Source organism: Sorex araneus, chromosome 1 (genome assembly GCF_027595985.1).
Source record: "Sorex araneus isolate mSorAra2 chromosome 1, mSorAra2.pri, whole genome shotgun sequence".
In the NCBI taxonomy this organism is placed as follows: Eukaryota; Metazoa; Chordata; class Mammalia; order Eulipotyphla; family Soricidae; genus Sorex; species Sorex araneus.
This window is the reverse complement of record NC_073302.1, coordinates 82,765,017-82,780,372: the sequence shown is the minus strand read 5'-3', so window position 1 is coordinate 82,780,372 and position 15,356 is coordinate 82,765,017.

The following is a 15,356-nucleotide window of genomic DNA, read 5'->3' as shown; positions in this document are numbered from 1 at the left end:
GATCTTTGGAAACCTTTTTAAACATTCAAGTGTATTGATAGATATGTAAATATTAATGCATATACATAGAAAACAGCACAGCATATTTCTTCAACATGACATTTTATATTTTGTAGCTTCTAAAAACAAAATGTACTTTAAATATAAATAATTTGTTGACTTTTCTTGACTGGAGTGATAGCATAGTGGGTAGGGCGTTTTCCTTGCATGCAGCCAACCTGGGTTTGATTCCTTCATCCCTCTCAGAGAGACTGGAAAGCTACCGAGAGTATCCAGTTGCACACCAGAGCCTGGCAAGTTCCCTGTGGTGTATTCGATATGCCAAAAACAGTAATAAGAAGTCTCACAATGGAGACATTACTGGTGCCTGCTCGAGCAAATCGATGAGCAAGGAATGACAGTGACAGTGACAGTTGACATTCCTAAGATTTTTTTCTTATCACCAACAAGTGCTATCAAAATTAGAGGAAAATTTTTGTGACACTTAACTTCTTAGAATCCAGGACTTCCAAGATATGTACATCAGTTTAATATCTAGAATAAATAAGAGACAAAGACCATTCTTTATGAAAATTGTATTGGGGCCAGGTATATAGTAGAGGGGTTAAGATACTTACTTTGCACATGCTAACTGCAGTTCAATCTTCAGCATGGCATATGGTCCCCTGAGACCCGCAAGGAGTGATCTGTGGACAAAAAGCCAGGATGGGAGGGGACTGGACAGAAGAGATTACAGAAAATCAATTTTATTCTACCATAACTATGTAGAAAATGACAAAATGATGTGGGTCAGTTCTTTGAGATACGATACTGTGTGTTGCTGCTCCTGCGAGGTGCTCTTCACAAAAGAGCTGTAGTCTTGACACTACCCCAGCAGGAGCTTAACTCCTGAGCAGCCCCGTCGCCCCTCCGAACAGACAGATTTTCACAGGATTCGTGTATGTATTAGATCTCACAAACTTTAGAGTCTCGGGATGTTTATAGCTCATGGAGAGGTGGTTGAGCCATCACATGACAGGAGCAGTCACCCTAGAGGTGAGCACAGCCCAGCAGAGTACTAGCAAAGACTGCATGCCAATGGCCTCAGTTTTGCCATAACATTTTCAAAGTTCCAGTTATCAGAAAATCCACAAGATTTTAGTGACATCCAGCTCAGAAACAAAGAAAACTCCCCCAAAGTGAATACACTAGACTTATCTTGAATGTAAGTCAGAGAAGTTGTAGTGCAAAAACTCCAAACATTTTTGGATTTATGACTGTAGCTCTTGCGATAAAAGAGAGTAGGTGGTGGCAATATACAGTACCCAAAGGTAGACTTCTCTTCAGGCAACACCTAGGAGTAGTCAATCTGAGAAAGCAACTAGAAGCTGCTTTCCAGAGGCCCAATAGGTAGCTAACACTTCATGGAGAGCACCTCATCAGGATATGGGTCTGAGCAGCAGCCCCAAACTGATATCAGAAAGGCAAAACTTACTCCATACCTGTGAAGATAAAACTGCTGAACAGTCGTGACGGGGTGCTCATGACCACAGTTCGAATCACTGCCCAAATCATTTGGACGGTGATTTCACACAGACACCATTAACTGTAAACCCTGAGCTAGAGTGCAAGCCAGCTAGATCTTAGTACTAGAGTAGCTATAGGGTATGGATGCCACAAAAGATCAAAATCATGATCATATCAGTAGATGCAGAGAAAGCTTTAGAAAAGATGCAAAATTCATCCATGATAAAATATTTTTAAAAACCTTAACCAAATAGGAATAGGAGGAATACATTTGAATATTCTAATGTCCATTTACAAAAACATTGTACTCAATGGCAAATAATTGAGAATATTACCTTTGAGATGAGGTAAAAAACAAGCATAGATAGTTCCTCCATGAATTCACCTTTGGAAATTGTCTCTCTAACAATCAGACAAGTAATACAAAGGAAAGGAATCCAAATTTTACAAGAACTTAAATTTTTACTATTTTTTGATGGCATGGTAATATACATAGAAAACCGAAAACCTCAACTAAAAACTCTTAGAAGTAAACTTGTATACTAAAATATCAGACTTAAAAATTAAGACACAAAGTTAATCACATTCATATACATAAATTATAAAATAGAAGAACAAGAAATAGAAACAGAATGCCTACATGAAAGTGTTCAAAAATATGAATGAGCTAGGAATAGACTTAGCAAAGGATGTGAAAGATATATGATAAACCAAATTTAATATTGAAAGAAATAGAAGAGGACTCCAGGAAAGAATTCTCAAAATAACTCTCTTAACCTAAATCACTACTCTGATTCAAAGCAATCTTCATAAAAATTCCAATGATGTTCAAGGAATTTAGCAAACTCTAATAAAATGTGTACAGTCCTCAAATAGCTAAAGTGTTCTGAGTGAAAAATGTGTGGTATTGTGTTCACTGAATTTATATATATACTACAAACTTTCAGTAATCAAAACTGTGCAGGAATTCAATAAAGATAGAATCTTAGATGAATGGAACAGAATTAAGAGTCCACAGAGAAATCCTCAGATATATATGGGCAGTTAATATATGACAAAGGAGCTGGATACATGCAATGGAGAGTAAAGTCTCCTCAACAAATTACGTTGTGAAAACTGAATACTCTCATTAAAAAAAGAACTGGAAGCAAAACAAACAGTCACAAAAGTTAAATCAAAGTGGATCAAAGAACTTAGATTAGATAAGAGTCCATTAAAATATGTTTATTAGCACATAGGCAAAACTTTCCAGGAAATGAACTTCAGACTATCTTTACTGATTTGACTTCAGTGGAAAATGTAGCAAAAAAATATAAACAAATGTGAGTACATTATATTAAAAATAATTAATGTGGCAATAGAAACTCATAATAAAATAAAAAGATACACTACAGAATGTGAGAAAATATTGTACACAGTACATCAGATAAATGGCAAATATCCAAGATATCCAAAGCCTCACAAAAATCAACATATACACATACACACAAAAAACTATAATCCCTTAAAAAATTGGCCAAGTTTGTGTTGACAAGGACACAGACACCACCCACACCTCTATTGTCGTATGTTCTGAGGAAGAGTTCTTCTCCAGTGTCAAAAATGGCATGATGTAATCAATGCCTTCTTGTCTCAGTCAGACCAATGATATTGTACTTGATCTTCTGCGCTTGCACCATCAAGTTATCGATAGATGCTTCTGATGCCAGAGTATGTGCGTTGAAAGTACAGACAGTCATTTTAGTCCTTCTTCATTTTGGTAGTCTAGTTCATCCCTGAGATCTTATCAGCCTCTCCTTGCTCATCCTTCTTAATGCTGCCGTAGTGGGGGCTCTTTCAGTGTCAGAGGAGTGAAGTTACTCTTTTTTTTGACATATCGAATACACCACGGCTAGCTTGCCAGGCTCTGGCGTGTGGGCGGGATACTCTTGGTAGCTTGCCGAGCTCTCCGAGAGGGATGGAGGCTTTTAGGGCTCCCTCTAATTGCCCTTACAGGTGTTCCCATGGTTCTCACTATATTTGAAAACCATCAAATATGGCATATGGCATGGTAATTTTGGAAAATGGGTATTAAGTGTCTTATGATGTGTCACATGGCTGCAAAGTGACTGTGTTGTCCAGAAAGTGGCCTGGAGCGTGGTGGTGGCTGGGTAGTGGAGGTATTGGAGGTCGGTCAATGAAGTAACAACCAGAGTCGGACGATTACGCTTGAATAGATGAATAGATGTGGCTGGGTAGTGGAGGTAGTAAAGGTCGGATGATGAGGTAACAACCCAAATTGGATGATTACGATTGAATAGATCTGGCTGACTGCCAGCATTTTCTATTTTCATTATCTACACACCAACATCCAACTATGATGAAAAAGAAATTGAGAAGTTCCACATGGAGCTGGAGAAGTTCTATAAAGAAGACCAGAACTTTTACAAGATCATTGTCAGTGATTTTAATGCCAAGATAGACTGAGAAGGTCACCCGAAGAACTCCACATTGGGACCCATGTCTAGAATGGAACAAACAGGTGAGACACTGTCTGAGTTCATCAATGTCGACCAAGATCATCCATGGTAACTCACAGTTCCAAAGGCCGAATCTAAATGTTGGACATGGGAGTCTCCCGGTGGACAGTTCCACAACATAATTGACCACATTATATTCAATCGACAGTTTTGCCTGACTGATGTCGCTGTTGTCCCAAAATTCCAAACAGGATTGTATCACTGTCTCCTTCCTGCAAAATTCTACTTCACAGAGCAGGGAGAAAGGACTCTCCATGTCTATCCATTTATAAGCAAATTTCATGACTTCATCTCTCCTAACAGCTGCATAGTATTCCATTGTGTACATGTACAAAAGTTTCTTTAACCAGTCATCTGTTCTAGAACACTTGGATTGTTTCCAGATTTTGCTTATTGATTTCTTTTTTTTTTTGCTTTTTGGGTCACACCTGGCAATGCACAGGGGTTACTCCTGGCTCTGCACTCAGGAATTACCCCTGGCGGTGCTCAGGGGACCATATGGGATGCTGGGATTCAAACCTGGGTTGGCCGCATGCAAGGCAAATGCCCTACCCGCTGTGCTATCGTTCCAGCCCCAGATTTTGGTTATTGTTGACAGTGCTGCACTGAACATATAGGTACATATGTCCTTTCTACTGTGCTTTTTTTTTTTGCATCCTCGGGATATATTCCCAGGAGTGGTATTGTGGGGTCCTATGTAAGCTCAATTTCTAGTTTTGGAAGGACTGTCCACATTGTATTCCAGAAAGGCTGGACCAGTTGGCCTTCCCACCAACAGTGAAAGAGTGTCCCTTTATCCCCACATCCACGCCAGCACTGGTTGCTTTTGTTCTTTTGAATATGTGACAGTTTTTGTGGGGTGAGATGATATCTCATTGTTGCTTTTATTTGCATCTCCCTGATGACTAGCGATGTAGAGCATTTTTTCCATGTGCTTTTTGGCCATTTGTATTTTTTTTTGAGGAAACTTTTGTTTCTTTCTTCTCCCCTTTTTTTGATGGAATTGGAGGTTTATTTTTCTTTTATAATTCTACTACGGTCTTGTATATCCTGGATATTAATCCCTTATCAGATGGGTATTGGATAAATATTCTTTCCCATTCTGTGGGTCCTTTCTGTATTTTGGTCACTGTTTCTTTTGAAATGCAGAAGCTTCTTAGTTCAGTGTAGTCCCATTTGCTTAATTTTTTTTCTACTTGCCATAACAATAATCTCTCTTAATGTGAATGGGCTAACTGCATCAATTAAAAGACACAGAGTAGCAGGATGGATTAGAAAATTGAACCCAACATTCTGCTGCCTGCAAGAAACACAGCTCACCTGTCAGAGCAAACACAGTCTCAAAGTCAAAGGCTAAAAGACAATACTACAGGCAAACAACTCCCATAAAAAAGCTGGGGTAACTATCCTATTATCAGACCACATTGATTTCAGACTGAAGAAGGTCACAAGAGACAGTGGAGGTCATTTCTTATTGATACAGGGATCTGTACAACACGGACAAGCAAAGTACTTAAAACAACTACACATAGACTAGAAGAAAGACATCAATAGCAACACAATACTGTGGGAGATTTCAACACTGTTTTATCACCTTGATAGATCAACCAGACTCAAACTTAACAAGAACACACTTCATCTGAGAAATGAAATGGAAGAAAGGGACCTAAGTATACAGGACATTTTATCCTCAAAACCTGAATACACATTCTTCTGAAGTGTGCATGGAACATTCTCCAAGATAGACCACATGCTGAGCCACAAAACATACCTCCATAAAATTAAGAAGATAGAGATTGTATCAGAACATGATACACTGAAATTAGAAATAAATCACACACACAAACAGAAAACAAAATCAAACACCTGGTAATTAAACATCTCACTATTGGAGAATGAGTTGCTTAGAAAAGAAATCAAAGAGGAAATCAAAAGATTCCCATAAAAGAATGAAAATGAGGACATGAGTTACCAAAACTTATGGGACATAGCAAAAGCTGTGTTAAGAGGAAAGTTTATAGCTCTACAAGCATTCCTTAGGAAGGAGGAGCGAGCCCACATAAGTAACCTAACCGCACAGCTTAAGATCTTGGAGAATGACCAACAAAAGGAGTGTAACCCAAACCGGAGGGAGGAAATAATAAAACTCAGAGCAGAAATTAATGAGATGGAAACCCAAAAAACAATCCAAAAGATCAATGAAACCAAAAGCTGGTTCTTTGATAAAATAAACAAGATTGATAAACCTCTAGCAAGACTCACAAAAAAAAAGGGAGAGAGAAAACCCTAATAAACTGAATCAGAAATGAAAAGGGGGACATTACAACACAAACTACAGAAATTCAAAGGATCCTCAGAGATCACTTTGAGAATCTTTATGCCATGAAACACAAAAATCTCGAGGAAATGGATAAATACTTATATTCCTATAGCCTCCCAAGACTGAACCAAGAAAACCTGGGATACCTGAACAAACCTATCACCATCAAGGAAATTGAAACGGTAATAAACAATATCCCCAAGCACAATAGTCCTGGCCTAGATGGATTCCCTAGTGAATTCTTCTAAATCTTTAAAGAGGACTTACTCCCAATCCTCTTTAAGATTTTCCAGGAAATTGAAATATCAAAACACTTCCAAACAGTTTCTATGAATCAAATATCACCCTGATACCAAAAGCAGACAGAGATACCACAAAGAAAGAGAATTACATACCGATATCCCTAATGAACAAAGATGCAAAGATCCTCAACAAAGTATTATCAAATAAAATCCAATGATTCATCAAAAAGATCATACACCATGACCAAGTGGGATTCATCCCAGGGATGCAAGGATGGTTTAACATTCACAAGTCAGTCAACATAATTCATCATATCAATATGGGAAATAATTAAAATCATATTATCACATCAATAGATGCAGAGAAAGCATTTGACAAGATCCAACATCTGTTTATGATGAAAACTCTCAGCAAAATGGGCATCGAGGGAACTTTCCTCAATATAGTCAAAGCCATCTACTACAAGACCACAGCAAGTATCATTCTCAATGAGGAAAAACTAAAAGGCTTCCCTCTAAGATTGGGTACAAGACAAGGTTGCCCACTTTCACCACTCCTATTCAATATAGTACTGGAAGTCCTGGCCTTAGTAGTTAGACAAGAAAAAGATATCAAGTGCATACAGATAGGAAAGGAAGAGGTCAAGCTATAACTCTTTATAGACATTATGATACTATCCTTGGAAAACCCTAAAGACTCTACAGAAAAGGTCTTAGAAACAATAGGTCGATATAGTAAAGTGTCAGCCTACAAAATCAACACCCAAAAGTCCATGGCTTTCATATATACAAATAATGAAAGAGAAGAAAGAGACAAAAAAAAAAAACAATCCCATTCACATTAGTACCTCGAAAATCAGGTACCTTGGAATCAGCTTAACCAAAGAGGTGAAGGACCTATACAAGGAAAATAACAAAAAACTTCTTCAAGAAAAAAAAGAGGAGACTAGGAAATGGAGACACATCCCCTGCTCATGGTTAGGGAGAATTAGCATTATCAAAATGGCAATACTACCCAAAGCGCTATACAAATTTAAAGTGGTCCCTATAAGGATACACATGACATTTTTCAAAGAGATATACAAAACACTTCAGAAATTAGTATAGAGCAATAAACTCCCACAACTAGCTAAAGCAATCCTTGGGGAAAGGAAGATAGGTGGCATCATTACCTTCCCCAACTTCAAATTCTACTACAAAGCAGTAGTAATTAAACAGCATGGTATTGGGGTAGAAACAGACCTGCAGACCAATGGAACAGAGTTGAATATCCTGTCACAAACTCCCAAATATATGGCACTTAATCTTTGACAAAAGAGCAAGAATTGTGAAGTGGAGCAAGGAAAGCCTCTTGAACAAGTGGTACTGGGAAAACTAGATAGCTACCTGCAAAAAAGTGAACTCGACCTCTGTTCTAATGCCAGGCACAAAAGTCAGATCAAAGTGGGTTAAAGACCTCAATACCAGACATGAATCTATAATGTACATAGAGGAAAGTGTAGGCAGAACTCTCCATGACATCGAAGCTAGAAGCATCTTTAAGGATGAAACAGCAGGGAGCCTTCGAGTTAAGAAGGAACCCACAAACCAAAGATACTGTAGGATTGGCTTTAGCCTACGCAGCGCCCCTCACTGTCTGCCCAAGTGGGTGCGGGCCAGGGAAGGCCACCCTATTATGCACGTTCTATCTCTGTAGTTTAAGGAGACACTGCCGGTAACAGCTGTCAGTCCGTGGCTGAACCAAAACCATCTTTCTCTTGGAGGACGAAGAGGGAGGTGGGGGGGTCCGAGTAGCAGAGGCCTGGTTTGGGGGCCCAGTGCAAGACCCCCTCCCTTCACTTCATAGTGTCACTGGGATGCCAGCCTTAACTGGCTAGTTGGGCACTGTGTGCCTGCCCTGCTGCAAAGTCCTACCTCCAGAGAGTGGGAAAGTTCTTATCTATGATCTCTCCCACCACTTGTTCTTCTCCTTTCCTGTTTTCCTCTTTATTTTTTCTGATTTCTATAATTTGGAGATTGCTCTCTTTTTGTTATCCATTGAGTTCCGTATGTTCTCTTCCATTCTAGTGCTTCTCTTTTCTTTTGCCAGTTGCCTATCAATGCTGACTTGTATTTTTTCATTCAGTCCATCTATATGGTTTGCTACCTGTGTGATTCTGCCAATATGGCTTGCTATTGTTTACTTTAGTTTCTTCAGTTCATTTTCTAGAAATCTATTATCCTCTGAATCAGTTCTTTGAGTTGGTTGAATTTCTGATCTAGTGATTGCCTAATTCCACTGGTCAGTTCTTGCTTAATTTCTATTGCCAATGTAGTGAGTGTTGATTTCGATCCTAACTGATAGGGCTCAATTAGTTTTAATGGCTTGAGGATTTTCCTGGGCATCTATCTCTAACACAGAGGTTGGTTCCTTAGCTTCTCCATTATTCTTAAAGGCTTATGTGGGTTAGTGTTTGAGGTTTGGGTTCCCAGTTACTTAAGAATTGATATGTTCAGTTGTTCATACCTCAGTGATACTGATAAGACCTCTGTTGTTCAGATTATTCCCTTTTACTATGTAATGCTGTAAGACTCTGACAAGACTTTTGAACAAGCCACTCCACTTAGTTGACAGAGACTGTCTACGACTGTATAAGGTTGGTCAAGAATGTTGTTGTATCCACTGATTTCAATTTGAAGAGTACTTTCAATAATATTCTTGCATGGAAACCTTAACAACCAAGGTGTTTTGGATATGGAGAATTAGAGCTGATGTCATTTTGGGCTGCAGTTCATGAAGATGTAGCCAGCTGAAGCCAGCAGGGTCCCAGGCTCAAGGCTTTCTGTCCAGAGCCTGGCTGAGGTGAGCCTGGCTGAGGTGAGCAGTAGCTCCAAATCCTTCTTTATAAATTGCATCTTTAGAAGATCAAGAGTTTCCCCATATCTCCAGATATAAAAATCACACTATTTCTATTGGTCATCTCCTAGGATACCACACAAAAAGGCCTGAATTTTTTATTAGAGGGGAGGAGATAAAATTAATTTATTTTAATTTTAATAAAATTTTTCATTTGTATTTTAATTCTTTTAATGATATTTAAATTAAATTTAATTTAATTATTTTAATTATTTTAATACATGTACAACCTTGTATTCTTGATTAATGGAGAGTAAGATGATTAGAAAAAGACAACATTAAATTTGAATTTAGACACAAGAATACTATCACTTGTATCAGTTGTCTTCCCGTTGCGCATCAATTTGCTTGAGCAGGCACCAGTAACATCTCCATTCGCCCCTGTCACGTGCTAGTGTAGCCCAATAGCATCTGCTTGCTCCAGGAACATGATAAGTGTAGATAATTGTAGATAATTGAGGAGTAGGGAGGGGGCCACCTCCGTACATACCACCCACATGGCAGAGCCTGACAAGTTACCTATGGTATATTCGATATGCCAAAAGTAGTAACAAAAATGGGCCTTATTCCCCTGCCCCTGAAAGAGTCCCCAATACATCAGTGTTGAGAAGGGTGAACAAGAATACTATACCTACACGAAAATGTATTTGTTTAACCAAGTGAATAGAACAGGTCTAAGAAAAGCAAAATCTGATATCATAATTGAGATCACTCAAATGAAAGGGAAATGGAAGAGGAAGTGTTCTATGGAGAATATGGGCATTTTGATTGTTGGTATAATGTGTTGACATTGTACCTCTAAAACTTAAACATGTGCATTCAAACAAGTCAATGTTAACTCAAAAATTAAATGTATATATATATATATGTATATATATATATAGGTCTGTGTTATATATAAATATACATGTGTTTGACATATATATATGTTTGTTGTCAAAAATTGTTACTTATCTGAAATTAGAATTTAATTGGATATCTTAGATCTTTGGGCCGGAGCGATAGCACAGCAGGTAGGGCATCTGCCTTGCATGCAGCCAACCCGGGTTTGATTCCTCCATCCCTCTCAGAGAGCCTGGCAAGCTACCTGTGGAATATTCAATATGCCAAAAACAGTAACAACTAGTCTCACGATGGATACTTTATTGGTGCCCACTAGAGCAAATCGATGAGCAACGAGATGACAGTGACACAGTGATCTTACTTAGATCTTTGTGTACTGAATATTGCAATCCAAGTGGTTAGAGTTAAGATTAAAAGAAGGATAGAATGGTGCCTTCTAAAGGATGGGCCTCCAAGTAGGTCAGCCACATGGGATTAGGACTAGAGACAGCACGTCAACTTCCTCCTGCAAATCTAAAACAGAACTGAGTCTGGACAGGAGTCCTTTTCTGGATGTCTGTCCAGAGATGCAGTGCAGAGCAATAAGCACTGAGAACAAATTACAACAAAAACCGTCTACTTTACTGAGAGAAAAGGATCACAGGAGCCGATGACCGGAGTGCATTTGATCCCTTCAGAAGCTGCATGCTGCCAGAAGTCTGTTACCTAAATAAATTTATATCTTAATTTCCTCCCTTCCTTCCTTCCTTCCTTCCTTCCTTCCTTCCTTCCTTCCTTCCTTCTTCCTTCCTTCCTTCCTTCCTTCCTTCCTTCCTTCCTTCTTTCCCTCCCTCCCTCCCTCCCTCTCCCTCCCTCCCTCCCTCCCTCCCTCCTTCCTTCCTTCCTTCCTATCTTCCTTCCTTCCTATCTTCCTTCCTTCCTTCCTTCCTTCCTTCCTTCCTTCCTTCCTTCCTTCCTTCCTTCCTTCCTTCCTTCGTTCTTCCTTCCTTCTTTCCTGCCTTCCCTCCTTCATTCCTTCCTTCCTGCCTGCCTTTTTTCCTTCCTTCCTTCCTTCATTCCTGTTCTGGTGGTTATATCTGACAATGCCCATGATCCAGGAATCAAACCCAGGTTCTTACATGAGCAAAACATATGCAATACCACTTGAGTTACATTTCTGGCCCCCATGAATTATTTTGTATAGGCCAGACTCACACCTGCCAACAAACTTCTGCTGGCTCTGACTCTGTGCACTCAAGAATCTTAACTTCATTTTTAATTAACTGCTTTTTATGATGTGGTTCTTTTTCATTTGAAACTAGTTGCATATTTTATAAATTAAAAACCCACATACTTCACAAATTTGTTTTAGTGACATTGAGATAATTTATATAAATTGCGTTTTTATAAAAGCTGTTTGAGAAAATGTTTCTTCTATTTCTCTATGAGTTTTTAGGGAAAATAAACACTTTTTTTAATCCTGAAGTTATCTAATTTTAAGATCCCCTGAATGAAACTAAATGATGAAATGGATAGATACATTTCTATGTGTGTATTACAAATCCATGTTATTTATTTTATATATAAGTATATATATTTACATATCTGTAAGTCAATTACTGACTGGTCATATTTTCCATCCCTTCTCCAAGTCCTCTGATTTGCAGCCTGTATGAACTTGAAACAGAATGCTCACAATTATAGAGAAAACCATATCCATATGAAAGAAGTTACCAACATCCCACACATAATTGTGTTTCTTAGAAACCACTCCTTTAAACACCAGATACTCAATATTGTTTGTGCTGTAGCCTTTGTTCTCAAGCAAGAGATGAATTCTAAAAGTTCACATGTTCTTCATCAAGAGTAATCTTTAGACCCAAAAGGAAAGATTTCAAAAGCATTTGAGTTAATACATTCCTCTTGCTAATGTAACCAAAATATTCTGATGTTTTCCCTTAATATTCTCAATTTACAGCTAGCGGACAGATGCTTCTTCTCAAAGGCTTTCATAAATCTTCCCATATGAGATGAAAATGAAGGATTTATTCTTGCCCATCTTTTAATTTTACTCAACACTCAATGAGTTATTCTTACAGCTGGCATTTCAAATGTATTAGTAGAATTTATCACTCAAAGGCTTATACAAGGACTAAATTACACTAATGAATTGACTATGAATTTGAAGCCTAACATGAGGCCAAATATTTTCTGGCTTCATTTCTGTATCTCAGCAAACAGCTTAATTTGCTCCCTACTTATCCATTACTGCTAAATTGTCTTGGTATTATTGTAGTATATGTCTGCAAACCCTGGCTTTCCCCAAGGCTTAGAGTGAATAAAATGGAATGAGGATACTTACTATAGACAAGAAAGGTAAAATTCTACCATCCACTCAATTTTCCGAACTAGATAAAGCAGGAGGAGAACCTAGACCACCTCACTTTTTTTCAGAGCAATGGACTATTCTTTGCATGTGACATTTCCAATGAATTAATGGAATGTATCATTAAAGGCTTATCAAAAGGTTAAATTATACTAATGAACCAACTTTGCATTAGAGTTGAACATTAGGCCAACTATGTTCTGGCATAGGTTGTTGTTATTTTAATCTCAGAAAATTGCTTAATTTTTTCCTATATACCAATTATTGCTGAGTTGTCTTTCTGTTATAGCAATGCCTGTTAGCAGTGTTATATTTAAGAATGCACATATTTTCATTATAAGTGCCTGTTTTCTGAAACTCATACTACGTTGGGAACAATGGAAATCTCGCAGGGGTCTCAAATTCTTCTGAAATTGCTCCAGATTTTAGAGTTTTACTGTTTTGCACATTGATGCCAAGCTATTAAGTGAAAAGGGAGCAGCTATTTTTCTCCAAATTTAAAATTATGCCCATTTAAAATTGTACACTAGCTTCTAATTTACATGGTAACTTGTGAATGGATTTACACTAAGGTGTTTTGGGCCACACATTGACAAAAGCAAATCCATTCTATTTCACTTTTTCTTTAGATAAAGGTTAATTACCCAGAGTTAAATACACACGTGTGTGCACACGTGGTCACACATACACACAAACACATATACACACACACACCACCTTTGTTCATATGACTAAAAAACTGATGAATAATTGAGAATACTTTAAGTAGATAACTTTAGAAATGAAAGACATTTCTTTGGGGATGTCCTTGTGCAAATTTACCATAAAAGACCCTCAAATTACTGTCTCCAAATTTGCACTTCTATTCTTTAATCCACCTGGATTTCTCTTCCATCCATTTTCCCTGGCATCAATATTGCAGAACCAGATCAATGACAAATATTACTCTCTAGTTCTTTCTCAGGACTGAAGTTTTTGCTACTTATATTTAATATTCACTGACTCCACAACACCTATCAAGACCCAGAGACATTAGAGGAGTTGAATTTAGAGATTTTTTTTTCTTTTTGGGTCACACCTGGCAATGCACAGGGATTACCCCTGGCTTTGCACTCAGGAATTACTCTGGCGGTGCTCAGGGGACCATATGGGATGCTGGGAATTGAACCCAGTTCAGCCGAGTGCAAGGCAAATGCCCTACCCGCTGTGCTATCGCTCCAGCCCCGTGAATTTAGAGATTCATAAATAGGCTTTCAGACAGAAAGATCTGTTTGGCTTACATCTGGACTCTTCCTCTGGCAATTACAATGGTTGACACCTAGAAAATAACTTAATCTCTCCAAACTTTCTTTTCAATATGATTGAATCAGTTAATACTCACAAAATGTTTAGTCAACTGTCTCTCAACAGAAAATATGGAATAAAAGATGACAGCTACACTATAATAGAGCACTTGTAATTTTATTCATAAATTCCATATGTAACTTTTTTCACCCAAGGTACCCCCACTAGCCTTCTGTGAAGACGTGAAATAAGCATCATTTCTTAAAATGCCATTAAAAAATCAAGAAGACACAATTGTAAAGTGATAGGGCTGCCAGAGAACAACAATGTGTATATTTGTTCATTTATGAGCATTAAAAAATACTACCTAATGTATATTTAATAAATGTGTGTATGTGTATGCATATATACATATATATACAAATATATATTCTATCTACATCATCTACAAACAAAACAAAATTTCAATTGAAATGGCTATACTTGGTCTGCTTGACTCACTGGATTAATATTTAAAAAAAGTATGCCTAGGAAATAGTTCAAGGGCCACTGCACATATTTTGCCTGAAGGAGGTTCTGAAGTTTGATCCCTGTACTGTATGAGTCCCTGAGCATCTCTGGGAAAAGATACCACTACTGTCAAGCCCTCATCAGAACATCTCCTCCCAATCCCTTCCCCATACCTCTGATTAAGTCTTCTATAGGTTGATAATAGCCCCAGATCATCAATGGTTGTGCCTGAAAAAAAAATAACAAAACTGTGAACCTTTTTAAATGAAGCATCTTGTTGTTGTACAGGTTAGTGATTGTAGGAAATAGTTGTCAATCTTTAAAATCTTTGAAGTGATTAGTAAATACAAATGCCTATGTAAATATATTCTTATATCTCAGATGCTAGATGTGAACAAAAAGAATATTCACTCTTAAAAAATGTGATAGTGAGCTATGTTACATGCTGATCAAATTAAGCAATAGGCCATTCTTAGACTATTTGACTGTAAAATGGTATTAAATCATACATATAATACTAGTTATCCAGGTCTCAATTCTTATGTCTTATGAACATAGAACCCTAATTTTTCTCAGTACTTTATATTTGTATTTATATTTGTAGGACTTAAAAGAAACATAATAATATCATGACTTTTTAACTTCCTAATGACTTATGTAAATACAAGACTATCTACAGTTGAGTATGTTTTTCTTCCCTCTTAAGAGAATTGTTTTGGAAAAACCATCTTTAATTTCAAGAAGTATTGTACATCAAATAAGTGTATATGCTGCCATCTGCTCAAATCTATCAGAAGGTCCCCTGCAGTGAGGCATGCAGCTTCTTGTTTTTTCCCTTGAGGGTCTCAGTGCGACTTCTCTTAAACGCTGT